We start from the raw sequence: 16,508 nt of genomic DNA, 5'->3' as shown, positions 1-16,508 counted from the left end.
GACACCCGCTGTGGCAGTTGTAGAAACTGCTCTGATTTAAATCTCCCTCTGCAAGGAGAAGCTTAGGTTTCCTGGGCCTTGCCAGTGGAGGCTGTCTTTTTTCTGTATGACCATGCTGTCCACAGGTCCAGTACTGGCCTCCTCATTCTTCATTCCTCAGCAAGTTTGAAATTATGCCTTTCTCTCATTTCAGTGGAATGGCTTTGAGAATTCTAATGTTCTTGAAAACCACTAGTTCTCAGGAAACTCATTGCTCTGTTGGGCTCATCTTGATTACTAGTATGCTGTTGTCTAACTTAATTCTTTCTGCTGTAGGGCTGTACTCTGAGAGCTTTGAAGCAGGTGTTCAGAGACTTGAGTATGGGACTTGGGATTGTGCTCCAAAGCCTATTATGTGACCAATGGACAGTCCCTTTGCCCAATGAGTCTCCTACCCTCTGTCAAAGTGGCAGTCACTGGGTCTAGTGGACAAACCCTGGACTGGAGCCCTGGATTGTCTGGCACTCATGGTGGGGTCCTGTAGTGGCCACCTCCTTGCTCTGGCCCCAGCTTCTCCTCCTGTCAGTGGGAGAGCTGATGTGGGTTATTTTATTTAGATCCTGCAACTTTGATCTTATATGGATATTTGAAGACTGAATGAGAAAATATACATGAAACAATTGTATGATTGATTTAATAATATCTAAAATGATGACAATGAAAATGGGATTAGTAGTTTTTCTAGTATGTGGATCTCTCCTGCATATAAAAGACACATTTAAAGCAGCCAGCTGCTTCGGCATCTGTGTGTATTGGAATATATATTACATCATTCTTAGCAAATAGTAATAGCTCTTAATTAAATGAAACCTGTAATGAGGATTTCCTGGCAAGTGTCAAGATTGTCTAGCTCTCTGCTATTCACTTGCTCTTACTTTTCAGGCAAGGTTCAGAGGGCTTGCTTGCTCCTATAGTTAGAAATGTGTCTCCAAACTTATATCCCTTGTTTCTTTTTATTTGTTGTAGTTCAGATTTTGCTATTAACTTTTTTTCTTGCCTACCTAACATGTATCTAACTAATTGATCTGTCTCTTTCATCTGTGATATTACCATGAAGCTATTTTCCTAGGACAGCTGAGGATGAACACTGGGGGACTGGCATTCTCTTTCTCCACCTTTCTGAGACAAATTAGTGAAATACAAGTGCCAGGAGCTTAGGAGGAATAGAGGTGAACCACTAGATTTGTGGGTTTCAAGCCTGGCATCCTTCTCACTATTGCCTGGTCAGTGAGTTCATAAACCCGGAAGTTCTAAAGCTGCTAAGATACTAGAAATTCATGAGCAACCTTCTTTTCCAGTTTTCCATAGGTGGGATCACTGAGGCTCAGCAACAGAACTGAAGACAGAATCCATTCATCTGATTCTCAGTTTAGGGCTTTTCCTAAACTGAACACTCATTGGAGGGAAGAGATTTCTTTTTCAATTGGTAAGTCCTATGCAGAAAAGAAGACTTTTCCTTTTTATAGTCAATGTGCATGTTTTAAAACTCAGTGTTTTCCATTTAAGGAAAGCATGACACTAATAATTAACATGGACGAAGAACTAGAGGAGAACCAAAATGTTCTTTCTTTTTTTCTTAAGCTAATTTCATTGGCAATGGATGGAATATAATAATGCTAATAAAATGTGTGGCAAAGAAAAGGCAGGACTCAGCTCTTAGAAGTTGGCTTGAAGAGAGACTGGAAGAAAATTTGGAGAAATGATGATTTCCGGTGGCTGATAATTGTATTGCTTCCTTCTTTCTCCTTTGGCATGGAGGAAAGTGTTCTTGAAATTGAAAGACCAAAATGAAAATGTCAATGACCAGTTTTATGGACATCTGTGATGAAAGAAAGTAATATTATTGAGTGTTTTTTTAAACCCCTTTATATGGTGCTTCTTCTGTGATTTCATCTTATTTTCACAACAATCCATTCAGGTAGGGGAGGCTAACTTTGCTTAAGCAAAAGGTTGAACACTGTGTTAAAGGGTCTGAGTTTGAATCCTGTTGCACATTCAGAAAGGGTACTGGTGACCGACCAGGTAAAGTAAGATTTCCCTTGTGTTTTGGAATTCCTCTGTGTTTAGAGGGTAGAATAGAACATCATGTTCTAGAAAAGAGGGGTAGTAGGAAGAATTAATACTGTGGGCTACCCTGGGCTGTGGGGAGACTTGAGGCAAGTAGCTGGGGAATTCTGGGACAGGGTTCTATTTAGAATTCTAGATCTGTGGTCTCCATCTTGAGGGCCAGTCTGTCTGTGCCCCAACCACTGACTTTATACTGACTACATAATATGGCTTACCATGCTTATGATGTAGTTTTTCCAAACAAAGCAGATACTGTTGTGATTGATAAAACCTAACTTTATTTAAAAGTGTGGCTCAGTTTACAGTTACATTTCATTGCCCTTTTTTTCTTCATTAATGTATCTTAAAAGAACAACAGACTTTCTACACCTATGGATCTGCATAAGATAAAAGGCTGGAAACCATGGCTGTGACTTTTAAAGAGTGTAGCCTGTTAAAATTTCAAGCATGATTTTGAATGCTTTATCCCAAGCATACTTTTTAAGCATCCAATGTGGATCTTTGTTACCTGTTCTATTTTCTGAATTTTTTTTCAATGTTAGAAATAAATTGTGATGAATATGAAGCCTTGCATTTGGATAAAAAAAAAAATCTAGTTTGCAATGGTAGAGTGGGAGAGAGTACCTAAACAGGAGTGAGCTGAAAGAGACAAAAGGAATTTTTGTTGTCTGTAAGCTAATTTATGAGCCAACAGTGGCTTTTGTCCTCACTGATGCAGCCTTAAGCTGCATTGAACAGAGTGTTATCTAGATTCAAGTGGCGGGGGGGAGGGTTCCCTGCTGGAAACCAGCAAGTTTAGAGGTGATGTGGGCATCAGGCCTAGTTTGAGCAGGCACAGTTGTATCTATGCTGTGCTCCTTGTTCTGCCCTCTTCTATGTGTTGGCTTCATTGTCAGGATGTTTCATCTCATGGTCAGGAGATGGCTGCTCACTTGCCATTTGGGGAAAGAGAGCCCTGTTTGCCATATCCCCATAGACTTGGGTAACTGCATACCTCTGCACCAGTCACTGAGGCCACAAGGAGGACACTGTGCTAATTGGCATGTATGACCTGAGGCTCTGCTCTGAATATTAAAACAATACCTCCCCGACCTCATGGCAGCTACACAGTGCGATGTGATGGTCCCTCAAAAGAACATCTGGATGCTATTAGGAAGGGGAGAGAGGACTAAAGCTATGTGAGTCACTATCAACCTCTATTCAGAGCTTCCCTAGAGTGTCAGACTTTAGTCCTCACCTCATCCTCTGAAAGGGACTTGAGCCAACGGGACCATCCTCACGAGGATGCTGAGAGGACCGGAAGTGATATCCCACCAGGAACTGTTACAGGAATGAGAGCCTGGAGAACTTTATGGCTTTCAGGCTAGAAAACCCAGTCAAACGAGAGACAGCATCTCTTGTTCATGAGTTTTCCCCAGAGTCTCGTGGGATGTCTGGCACATGGTCGGTGCACAATGCATTTTCATGGAGAGAAAGAAGAAATCCAAAGGCAGTGAGTGTTCCTTTCCCTATGGGTGGTCCCTCAGGCACTGGCAAGTTCTCTGTGGGAGTATTTTAGGAGTTCTAGCACAGATGAGGCTGGACTGCATGGTTTTATGAGGGTGAAGAAATGACTGGACAGAAAAAGGCTTTTGGGACCAGTATGGCTTAAAAAAGTTTGTGAGTTCATAAAAAGGCAACAAATATGATGGGATGGGGTATCAGAAGGTCTTACAATGATTAGATGTGCAACCCTAAAAGAACAAGGTCCCTCTGCCTTCGTTTCCCTGATCTGAGAATTAGGAATAATAATCATTGTCCTGTCTACCTCTCATGTTTGTTTAGATCAAATGGGTCGATAGATGCTAACCTGTTTTGCAAACTATAAAGTGTGGCCCATACACGACAGGTTATTACATTTGTTTCATTCTTTAGTTTAAAGACTCCTCTTGAACATATAGAAAAATAAGATGATCTAACGTGTAGCCCTCAGTGCCCTACCTGGTACATAGGACATGCTCAATGTATGTTCTTTTGTCTAACCCTGCACCACCATCATCACCAAGGTTAGATAGGCACTGATGTGTTCTCAGTATTGGAAAGGAGTTAGATCTGCAATCTTGCTCAATGATGGAGGTTGATATTGACATGAAATAGTGTATTATTATTACTTTCCATATTTATTTTTGTTCTAGACAGTAGGAGGTGGAACAAGGTAGATCAGAGATGAAGCATCAGTGCTTGAGAAAAACCCTAGAAACTACAGTCTAACCGGTTGGCTCTTTCTTTGTTTGATTAGCTAATCACACCTTCTGCTCCAGGCGTGACTGGCCCAGTGGGAGTCAGGAAGGAAATTATTTTCCTCTGTTGATACTAGTGTATAATTGTTGACGGTAGCCAAGGGCTTTCAGTTTTAATATTTCCTCTTTGGTTCTCAGAATAATCAGGTAGTAGTCTCTGCTGGAAGCAAAACATTGGTCACTTCCACTTGACTTTGAGAGGTGAATGTCTTGACTTCCTACAATTACTTGGTCAGGTGGTTTTTGGGCATGTGTGACCATCTGCTTGGTCACCTTTCGCTGCTTCTATGTTATTGCTTCAAAAATTGCAAAAGGACTTGCTGGGTCTGAGCAGGGAACCATTCAGCCTCCTGAGACTTTTTGTTCTTCTCTAGCCCAGGGATGTCTTGTATGAGGTGTTTGCTGTCCATGAAAGTAAAAGGAAGAGCTCTCTTTCTCTCTTTCTTGCTTTCTGCCTTTTAATTTCACATTCTTCTATTTCCTGACCTGAGGAGAGTGCAGACACCTGTACTTTGAGGAGGGCTGTGGAGGTCAGAGGAATTTTCATTAGGTTACTGTACAATAGAAAGGGTCTGATGCTGAATGGATGGAGAGCCTCAAGAGTCCTTTGTAGATTGCTGCCAAGTATCTACCCATGTTCACAGCAAGTATGCTTGTTCTCTGCCCTGATCTCCGTGTTTGTCTGGAAGTCAGTGAACCTCAGGACATCACAGTGAAATAGGCACAGTCCCTGACCTCAAGAAGCTTACAGTCTAGTTAGAGAGAAAGACAGTGAAATATACCTTAGAGAAGTATTGTTTATAACACACATTCAGGAATCACCACGTATGTTTCAGGTCTCACATTAGGTGCTTGGAAAATCAAGGTAAGTGATTTATAGGCTCGGATCTCGTGAGGCTTATGTGAAAGGTTGGGAGAGTCGAAATAATTGAGACCATTGGGAAAGGTTTTCAGGAGGAGAGAATCTGCTCTCAGAAGTTCTCAGTGAGCCATGGAGCCTTATGACATAAGCCCAGGGGTTGGCAGGTTGGGCCTGTGCCTATAGTTTGGCTCACTAGGGCTGAGCAGATTCTAAGGGTGGATTTATTGGATAGCAGAATACAGCTGGGCAGGAAGGAGTCTCTCATCTTGCATGTGTGGTTCTGGCTCTAGTTCATTCTGACCAATGGACTGTAGCTGGATGTGTCTGTTGACTTTGAACTGCACTGACATTTCCATGGCCACCTCCACATGGCCAGAGCATGCTTGCATCTGCGTTTCTAAACTAGACAGCATCTCTGCATTATGGGGCACAAAGGTCCCTTTTTGAGAGTTTTGACAGTGAATCTTTTATAGTCTACTGCCCAGGCCTCATGAGAAGTGGTAGAGTTGGTAGGGCCATTAAAATAATCTCAAACTTGGATACTGTCTTTATTATCTATTGATGCATAACAAATCACCCCAAATTTAGCACCTTAAAACAAACAAAAAACACAACACTTATTATCTCACAGTTTCTGTCTCAGGAATTGGAGCAGCTTAGATGGGTGCCTCAAGGTGTCTCTCAGAGGTTGCAGTCTGGGTGTCTGCTGGACTTACAGTCTCTTTCGAAGGCTCAATGAGGAAGGGGGTGGAGGGATGCATACCAAACTGACAGGGCTGTGGGCAAGATTCAGTTACTCACTGGTTGTTGGACTTCGGGCCTCATTCACTGATAGTTAGCTGGAGGCCACCTTCAGTTTCTTGCCATGTGGGCCTCCCCATAGGGCAGCTTTCAACATGGCAGCTGGCTTCCCTCAGAGTGAGTGAGCAAGGCATGCAAGCCAAAGCCTTTTGTAATCTAATCCTGGAAGTGACACATTGTTCCCTGTGCCTCATTCTATTTGCTAGAAGCAAGTCAGTCAATCCAGCCCACCCACACTCAAGGAGAGTGATTGCACAAGGGTATGAGTAGCAGGTGTGCATTTATATGGGGCCAGCTTAGGAGCTGCCTAGGTTACGGTCATGCGCTAAGGTGAGTGTAGGAGTTCCATGGAACCACTGAATGAACTCAGCACACCTCTGCGAATCAATTGCACTTGAAGACTTTTGGATGAAACTCCATTTAAAATCCTAATAGAAACATTGATATATAGAGTACAAAATAGGCATGGTTTTCAGAGGAAAAACACAAGTTTTCAATTACTAGTAATGCTATGCTCCCATACCTCTACATTTTCACTTTTCTTCACAGTTAGAGCTTCTTTGGTAAAAATTTTTGAATGTTCTCGCTTGAGGTCTTTACTGTACAAGTGAGACACCAAGACCTGGAGAGGGGACACCCTCTTCTTGGGCCACAGAGCATTAGTAGCCATGGAGCAACCATCAAAGGCTCCTCTGACTCTGGCCCAATGCTTCTCTTCTACCTCTCCGCACAGTCTATGCTTCATTATCAGTCCATATAACTTCCAGGCATGCTTTCTCTGTGTTTTGCAACCTCCATCCTGTCCCAGAAAGAAATTGGGGAAAACAGGTCAAAATTCGGAGTCTTGAGCCTTCAGGTTTTCCAGCTAGGTAAATTTCAGGGTCTACATCTCCTATTGGGTCTTGCTGTGTCCTGAAAAGTTGCATAAATCAGTATTACCTGGCTCTGATAGCATGTCTCTGCAGTTATGAAAAACATTTGTATTGAGAACAGTGAGCCAATACACAACATTATTACTCTGAGACTGACAGAGTAGGATATAAAACCTCAACCAATACCTTCTGTATGGCAGAAAGTTCTTTTCCAGAATATCCATCTCTTTCCCCTACCAAAATAGTTTTTATCAAACCAAGATTGGCAGTACATTTTATATAAGATGACAGGCTCCCTTAGAGTCCACCTTAACATTCCTAAAAAAATCAATGGCAATGGAGACTTAAAATGGTGATCAAGCTCATTAGGAGCCTTACTGCCAACATAAGGAAAGCCAGCTTTGGTTATTGAGATGGTCACTGGCCAGAATGTAATACTATTTCCCTTTCCATGACCCCTTTCAATATTTTTTTATAGTTTTAGTGCTTTCAAGGTGTTTCTTATCAATTTTTTTGATTTTTATTGAAAGTCCATTGTACATAGTTTTAGTTGGTTGAAGACAAGAGGGTAAAGCAAAATTTGGAGTAGGAAGACTATCATGTGTTAACTGTGTAATCTCACTTAAGTCACTTAATTATTTTTTAAAACAGGCTTCCATACTTAAAATATGGGGCAAATAGCACTTTCTTCAGGATCCTTTTTTGCTCACAAAGCATCATTATATATATAGTACCCTCAGAGGGTACTAAGTATGTAGTTGGTGGCCATTAAATGTTAAGTTTTTGGTCTCCTTCATATCTGTACCTGCTAAAAATCCCTTCAGTTCTTTTCTCTGTTAGGTCATTATATCCAAGTCCCCACTCTACATTGTCCCCTTGGCTTGGATCAGACCTGTAGCATTTGCATATGTCACCCTGATTTCATGTTTTCCTGAGTAACTAAAAGCCTTAACATTTACAGTTTTGCTCCTAAGACATGAATACAGACATAATATGCTCACATTTTCTGGTATTTAAAAAAAATAGTACTTCTGGGAATAAAATATTCACGCATGATGTTTCATGAGGAAGGCCTCTTGGGCATTTCTACTTGAAAAGTAAGTGTTGGTTTTCATGATAAAATGGTCTAGTATACTGCCACCAGCCTCCTGTTCTTTTCTAAGTGGAAGCTTCTCTGAGACCTGGCCAGGGCTGACCCTCCTTGGCTTCTCTTTGGACTTCTTTAGGATGACATCATCTCACTCTACTTCAATGGTGACTGGCTTGAGTTATATCAGTTATTAAAAATGATCTAATATTTTCCTCTTAAGTCTAGGGCTCTGGCTCGTTCTAGAATTAAGCTAGTGATTTATTTATTATACGGTACAAGACGGCTGTAGCCACTTTATGATGTAATCTAAGAATGACATGAAAACAAAATAGGCTTTTACATAATGAAAGTGTTCCTGTAATACATTTTATAGCAAATATTTTTTTTTCTTCCCATTGAGAATGGAGATATATTTTTTTTTACTTTTCCTCCACTTCTCTCTTACCTTTTTTTCCCATTTATGAGTCTTGAGGGTTTTAAATCAATTTAAAAAAAATCAGTATTTAAAACACCACAAAGACTTTGGTTGATTCTTCTAATCTTATCTTATCATCTTCATTCCCTTTCCCCCCCCTCTGTCTATGGCCTCTGTGATGGCCACTGCTCTCTGCTCAGCAGTCTATAGGGTCCTCTCAGCACATGGCAGTCCTCACCATTCCTTTGCTCATGCTGTTCCTTCTACTGGAAATGCTTCCCTGATCCTGAATTTTCTTCTGCTAAAAATGGTTACAGTGCTCTGGTTCCTACAGATAACAAAATTCTTCAGGCCAGCTCCAATGTTCCTCTAGTCTACCTCCACATCTTTTTTTAAGCTTCTGCCTCTACTTAGGAACATTTTATCTGTATTTCTTACAACTTCATATAATAGCAAGCTCCCTTTCCCCACTCCAAAGAATAGTCACAGAACATCAGCATTAGAAGAGGAGACTAACTTAGGAGACTAAGGGGAAAGGGCCTTTGTAGCTCTGGTTCTGCTCCTAACACTGAGATATGAGGAGATAATGGCCCATCTTAGTAGTGACTCCTTGAGGTGCTGTGTTGAGGATTCTGAAGCTGTATCCTGACTGAGTAGGAAAGAGTCGATGATCATTTAGCAATATTTATAATGGCTGTGGGTGGGGAAGGGAAGAGAGAGTGGAGGCATACAAGAGGTCTCTTGGCTATTTTTGGATTAGATATTTAGAGATGTCTTTTTTCTTTATTTTTTGGGATGCTTTGATTTGCTGACTTTAAATGTCTTGCCCAAGGTCACATAGCAAGTAGTGGCTAGAATCCAATTCTCAGGTATAGAGATGGTTAAAAACTACATATTCTAATTTCACATTTATTCATGCAGCCTGGCTATGGGAGTTGAAAAGCTGGGAAATACTAATAGTACTAAAGGGGTCATGGTCTATTGGATACACAAGGCTCCCCAAATTTTGTATGTTTTTGAGGTGGAGTGGGGTCGGGAGATGCCTTTCACCTCTTTGTCTTCTTTGTTTCCAAAGAGTTATAATGTTTGCACTGTTCTAATTTATGTCAAGGATGGCATTTTAAAGTCAAGGTCTTGAAGTTAGTTGACTCTACCAGGGTGTTATTGGGTTAGGGCTCATGGAGTTAACGCATGAATCTTTGGATACTCTGTGCTCCTCCCCTAACCCAGACAAAAGGCTTAGTTCTCAGCAGAGCACAGCTGAAAAACAGAAAATAAGAAAAGTCCTAGAATAGTGGAAGAGACAGACAGAGGAGAGGAAGGAAGAGGGCAGTAGTCTAGGATGGTAGACAGCACTTTGAGTGATGAAAAATAAACTGGAGGTGGTTAGAGTGGAGAAGAGAGAAAGAGGATGGAGGAGGCAGGAGCAGAGTAGGACTCTGCCATGGAAGGGGACACAGACTCTGTCTTCGCAGGTAGAGGCTGATACTGACGTTTTCTTGTAGAGGGAATAAGAAGTTGGGCTGCTTGTCCTTTAAGGTCCTTCCTGTCTGCAGCGTCTGAAATTCTCAGAAGGGACATTCTGTGTGCATTTAAATAATTTCCTTTTTTAAATGAAGGCTTTATGGATGAAAGTGACTCTTCCTTTCTCCATGGTCTTGGCACACATAAATGCTGACTTATCTTGGGCAATCTTTTGTCCCATTTAGCATTATTGATGAAGGAAAGGAGGCTAGCTGAGGATATCTTTGTACTGGATGTATTTTTGAGGATGGTTTCTGTGCTTTTTAAAAAGATACTTCCAGAGAATTCTGTCTGTTTGCTGCCCTCAATCCTATAGTCAACGACTATTCTATAGTCAACGATTTGCTTTTTCTCTACCATCCGAGTGCTTTGTGTATGCGTCCTAGAACATTCCTGTCACTGTGCTCTGCTGTATAAGCAGACTTTTAGTCTTCCTCTTCCACTAGATTGTAGAAGCTTCTTAAGAGCATTAAGCCTATCTTATTCCGTAAGAGGACCCTGGGTGCCTAGTGTAGTGGTTTGCAAATGATGATGACTCATTAACAACTGTTTATTGAGCACCTACTGTGGGAATAGAATCTTGAACAGAATCAAGCAAACCTTCATATATATGAGTAAATATATAATGTTTAGGTTGTAACCTATTTTCAGAAGAACAAAGCAGGTTAAAGCCACAGAGGATAGGGAGGACACAGATTTAAATTCATTGGTCTGAGAAGGTCTTACTGAGAAGAGTGCACTTGAGCAGGAACCTGGATGACATGAGGCAGTGAACCTGAGATAAGAGGAGGGAGGATGTTTTAGGCTGAGAGAAAAATATTGCAAAGGCCCCGAGGCAGAAGCATGCTGGGTATATTCCAGAAAAGTGAAGTGGCCAGTGTGGTGGGAATGCAGTGGCCATGGTAAATGGTATTGGAGAGGAGGTTACCCATGCTCATAAAAATAGTTGCAGCAGTAAATATTTGCCGAGTATACATTGAAGATGCTCAGAAAAAAAAGAAGCCTTTGTGACTTAAAGAATCCCCAGAAGTTTGACAAAAGGGTGACATAAAGTATTTCTTGATTTTAGCTTTAAGATACAGGGGCAGTAGATGGGAGGCTGGGACAGTATTGGGGGTCAGCTCAAAGCAGGTCCAGTTTTGGAGGGTACTGTTTTCCCTCCTGTGTGTCGCCTGCCTTCCATAATGGAGATCGCACACCTGCAGGGAGGCTGGAGCCCTGGGTGCAGATGGGCAATTGCATGCCTAACCACCCATTCAGGCACCCACTTATTTGTTTTCCACATGCAAATATGGGGGTTTTTTGCAGATGAATTTAATATATTTGTTGCTTCCCCATTTTATTTAAAACAAAACAAATGACCAACCATGTCAGTTGAGGGCAACAAATAGAAACATGATGACACGGCTGAAAGGGATCCTAGGCAAATCAGTCTTTTCTGTGCTCAATTTAATTTTTACTTTATGTGAGCCCTTCTTAATATCTTAATAGTTTTAAAGAGGGATATTATTTCCGTAAATTATTTTCTCAATATTTCAGGCTCCATATTTCTACTGTGTGGTTTCCGACTTTCATCTTTATAGTTTCTGAACTTCTGGCCCATTGTGAAAAAAAAGATTGGGGGGGGGGGGTGCATCATGGACTCTCCAGAACAACTGGCAGGTGCTGCCTGCAACTTCTTTAGCCTGGAAATAAACAAATAAACAAATACAAATTAGAAGTATTTGCCCCTATTAATGTGCTTTTATTATTTGTTGTACAAGATCATGCAAAAGGTTACTTCCATTTATCTGGGACCCTGTAGGTAAACACCAATAGGAGATAGAGGGCTTAGGTAACTTTTTGCTTTGGTTTCTAATGACATTTCAGAGCTCTAGAGTGAGAAGTCTTAATTGGTGGATACTTTGGCATTTATTTTATCTCAAACACTTTATTTTATGGTTAGGGAAACTGAGGTCCAGAGAGGTAAAATGACTTGTTCAAGGACTCAGGGAGTAAGAGGTGGCCATTGGACTTGAGCAGCTGGGACCCTGGCAGATGCCTGCCTCTGTGGCCTGGACAATGGAGAGGCTGCTGGAATGCAGAGAGGATCTAATCTCAAGGTGAGGTCTGTGTATAAGTGGTGTTTGTATATCTCATTTTTATCTCATAAACTAATTTTAAAAAAATTGGTGTCAAATCTCAAGCAGAGAAGCAGTGATGGGGAATGTGGATAGGGATTGCTTGCAGCTTGCCTTCCAAGGTGGTGGTCTGGAGAAGGTGAGTGTGTGTGTGTGTGTGTGTGTGTGTGTGTGTGTGAAAGAGAGAGAGAGAGAGAGAGAGAGAGAGAGAGAGAGAGGAATGGAGATGAACAAACTAAGAGAGAGAGGGGCAGATCACTTGGCAGTAGGAACTTCATAATTAGACACAGCATTTTTGAGCCAGTAGGAAGTCTACAACTTACTGAACTGACTGCTCTATTTTGTAGAAAGAGAAACTGATGTTCAGAGTGTTTGAGAGCCTAGCCCCAAATCACTCAACTTTGAGTAGTTAGATTTTTAGACCGGCAATATCCTTTGAAAGAAACTTTTATTTGGAGAAGTACCAGTCATCACTATCAAATCGTATGTCCTACTTAGCTGGCAGGGCTGCTCTGGTGAGATGGAGTGTCTGCTGGTGAGATGGAGTGTCTGCCTTCTTTGGAGTTCCTTCCTCAGACCTGTTTTGTCAGGAGGATCATGGCCAGGGCTTCTGTGTCCTTGCAGACATGACAGACACATAACCAGACATCAAGTGAACACTTAGTTAACAGACTGCCCCCAATAGCTAGCTTACAAATGATCCTCTGAAGAAGTGAGGTTTGGAAAGCAAGGCCAGTTAAGTAACATCTTGTGTTTCTTTTATATGTTCGTAAATGTAGGACCCTTTCACTTTTAAGTGTGAAACATTAAGGTGCTGAATGATAGGGCATGCAGAGTCCAAGGTGACATTTTTGGAGGTAGCCTGACAACAGGAAAATCCATATGTATGAAGAGGGTAAACTTTGGTCAGGAACATATTGGGAGAGGGTTACCATTCTGAGCAGTGGCCACTATGGTCCTGGACAGCCTTGATTCTGAAGGCCGCTGGGAGCAGGGAGTGGGGAATGAGGAAAGGAGTGTGGATCTTGTATGAACTCAGCCTGTGCGTCTGCTCTCTGTGCAGGGGGCCTCCCTGCAGGTGTGTGCCCTGAGTACATGCTGTCTGTTTCTCCTGTTTATGCACACGGCTTGATGTAAGTGCTTCCCACCATGTGCTGACAATCCCAGACACCAGTGGCAGCCTCTGTGTCCATAGACAGCATGTTAGGAGTTTATGTGTCGCCCGACTTGTTCCTCATGTTTTCTTCTACTTTTACATCATCCTCACCCACCTCCCCCTTTGAAAAAACAAAATAATCAGGATGGTCTGAATGTCCATTTTGTGCTGATTTTTTAAATTGTATTTTGTAACTAGTTTGTTTCCTGTTCATATATGTAATTAATATACTTTATGGGAAAATGCATTATAATGTACTTGAGTTCTCTTTGGCTCTATGATTTTTTTTTCTTAAAAAAGTACTATCTTTCTCTCTTCGGACCTCCAGCCTTCTTGTGTACACAACCTATTTTTGAAGAACTTTTAGGGAGTTATTGACTTAGTTGTAACTACTACTAGAGAAGCAATTCAGATGACAGAATCCCACACTTAACTTGCTTTTCTAGCAACAATTTATTTTTCCTTTAGCTTCAAGGACTAGTAGTAGGGTATAGGATATTCTGAAAATAGGAAAAACATGCCAAATGGTTTGCTGATTTCCAGCTAGGCACATGGAAAAAAAGTGTTTATTTCAGTGACCTTTCTGCTCATTGGAAAACTCAGGGCTGGTGGATTTCATGATCTCCAGACTAGTGTGTGCTCTCTAGTTACAGTTGAGTAATGAGGGTACATTGCAGAGTAGTGGATGCTCTCTTATTGGGCTCTGGGGTGTTATGGAGATATGCCATTCTTCGGGATTAAGACACATCATTTCTTCAAGTCAGGTAACAATAAGGAACTGCTCCACCCAATCCCCAAATACACGGAACACATGAGGAATGCAGAGCTTTTAGAGAGTCAGCCTCAACCTGGGTCAAGTTTCAGCATGGCCGGTGGCCACACTCAGGGATTCCTGCTGGATTTTTTCCACAAATGTCTGCTTAGAGACACTCCCAACCCCATTTTCAGGGTGTCTCTATTCTTCTTGCTTTCAGGAATATATAGTGTTATTAAAAATAGCACATGAGCCCGGCTGGCGTGGCTCAGTGGTTGAGCATTCACCTATGAACCAGGAGGTCACGGTTGAATTCCCGGTCAAGGCACATGCCCAGGTTGGAGGCTCAGTCCCCAGTAAGGGGGCATGCAAAAGGCAGCCGATCAATGATCTCTCTCATCATTGATGTTTCTATCTCTCTCTTCCTTTTACTTCCTTTCTCTAAAGTCAATAAAACTATATTTTAAAAAATAGCACATAAAATAAGAGGGCAAGAGAGCTAAGCTCTGACCCCAGCTCTGCCACACCACCTGTGGAACTATCACAGGCATTTGCATTTATTCAACAAATGTTTCAATGAGCTCTTTTTACATATCAGGTCCCAAAGATACAGAAATGTGTAAGATGCGGTTCTTACCTTCACGGTTTACAGGCAGGGGTGGAGACCTGACTTCACCAATAGAACACGAGTGGCTTCTCCTTCCCAGGTCCCCCTTTTACATCTGTATGTGAAACCTTAAGCCAGGCTAGATGATGCCAGGCCCCTTCATCATTATGCACTCATTTGTGCCAAATTTGTTAAACATCCAGTAGTCACTTATCTCATTGAAAATTGGCAAACACTTCACTTTTCTCCCAGTTTATGGGGGTAATGTTGACGATGAATGAGGCAATATCTACAAAATGCTTTAATAAGCAAGTTGGAGAGAGACATGCTATAAGTCTGAGACATTATTATTAACGGAAAAATGAAAACAAGGCCGATGTTTTCAGAGAGAGAACAGATGGCTCCTTTGTTGTGAATTTAAGTTTAAAAGAGAGAGAAAAAGAGATACTTGCCATATTGTTTAGGTCCCAAATGTGAGTGACTTTAAAATGCCAAAACAATCTGGTTAGGAAAGTCCCATGGATTCATAATAACTCCTACACTGATCAAACTGTAATTAATATAACAAAAAAAAATGACAGGAAGAAAAATCCTAACAAGAAATGCCATGGTGACAACTGACACAACCTAACACAAACTCCCATTTTTGTGGCAGCTCTAGAAATGTAATTTTTCCTGTCTTCAGGAGTTATACCAGACAGAGGAACAAATCAGTGGGAACTGATTTAAAATTATGTTTCTTTCTAAAGTCGCCCCGGCCCCCCCAAGTTATTTCAGTTTTCTATGACTCATAAAGAAAATCTCAAGGATTCATAAGAAATTGGAAGTCCTTTCCCACTTTTGCTGGTGGATGATGATAGAGAAACGGTGCGACTTGGGGCAGTTTAAGTAGAGAGCAAACATCGAGGGACCCGGGTGGTGTTGCAGAAGGCAGGATGAGGGTAGGACCTTTGAGAAACTTTTGAGAAAAGAGTTGTGAAGTAGTTTCTGCCTCTCTCTTCCTTTATTTCTTAGTTTCTTATGATCTGTCTCTGCACTACACAATGTATCCTTTTGGCACGATCCTTGTCCTCCTGGTGCCTGTCTCTCTTGAGTGGACCGAAAATGTGGGCTGTGAGAATGAGTCATAGGCCACGAAGCTGGGAGCATTTTAGTGCTTGACTGTCCTTCAGGTGCTACCATCTAACTGTGGTGTGACTGGGCAGAGCGACCTCAGTCTCCCTGGGCCTTCGTTTTTTTTCCACTGGAAAAAGGAAGTTAACCAGAATGTTCATTCGGACACTAATCTGAGCTCAGGTCCATATCTTTTTATATATAGCTGTAGGCAGTCTGGTGATGGCTTTTCATTTAGGAGTGTTATGTTTACAAACAAACATGCCTCCTCCAGACAGCAATAACAAAAAGTCCACGTTGCCGAGGCGAGAACCTCTTAACCATTCTGTCAGCCTCCTGCTGAAATTGTTCCTCTCCCCACTGGTAGCCATCCTGGGGTGGCCAGTTCATTCACAGCCCTACAGGATGCAGGGTGGGCTTGGGGAGAAGCAGCTCTAAGGGTCTGGAGTTCTGGGTTCCAGTCCTATTTCCTTCTGCTCCTCACCATGTGGGATCTTCTTTAAGGTTTCTCCAGCTCTGATTCACTGGTTGGTTTGTGAGTCATCAAAGCATTGAGAAAACATTCTACTCTGCCCGCAAGGCCCAGAATACTCCTAGGAGGCCCTCTCATGGTGTGTTGCACGTGTGTAGTCAACCAAAGGGCTCAGTATGTGACAGACAGGGAGGCATTTTGTTAGACACCTAATTCCTTCTTTCTTGAGGTTAGAAGTATAATTATTAGTTGTAGAAGTGACCTTTCCATGTCATTCATGAAACCCCACGTCCTTCTTTTGAAGCTTCAGGTGTACATTCCTTTCCTTTGGCCTAAC

At 41.8% G+C, this 16,508-nt stretch overlaps 1 protein-coding gene across 5 annotated transcripts in view; it reads left to right on the top strand.

Moving 5' to 3' along the window:
* Positions 1 to 16,508, top strand: part of LPP (LIM domain containing preferred translocation partner in lipoma) — a 669,364-nt gene that overhangs the window by 70,664 nt on the left and 582,192 nt on the right. For 4 of the 5 annotated variants that reach the window (XM_070406588.1, XM_070406590.1, XM_070406589.1 and 1 more), the window contains one exon: positions 1,338 to 1,465. The exons of the other annotated variant lie outside the window; for it this stretch is intronic. The gene's annotated coding sequence lies outside the window, so the exon portion shown is untranslated. The remainder of the gene's footprint in view (positions 1 to 1,337; positions 1,466 to 16,508) is intronic. 5 annotated transcript variants of the gene reach the window in all.

The sequence above is a fragment of the Myotis yumanensis genome, unplaced genomic scaffold (genome assembly GCF_028538775.1).
Source record: "Myotis yumanensis isolate MYYU_CA2020_CCGP unplaced genomic scaffold, mMyoYum1.0.hap1 SCAF_2, whole genome shotgun sequence".
Classification (NCBI taxonomy): Eukaryota; Metazoa; Chordata; class Mammalia; order Chiroptera; family Vespertilionidae; genus Myotis; species Myotis yumanensis.
Note: the sequence above shows the minus strand (reverse complement) of the source record. Positions and strands in the feature narration are given on the sequence as shown.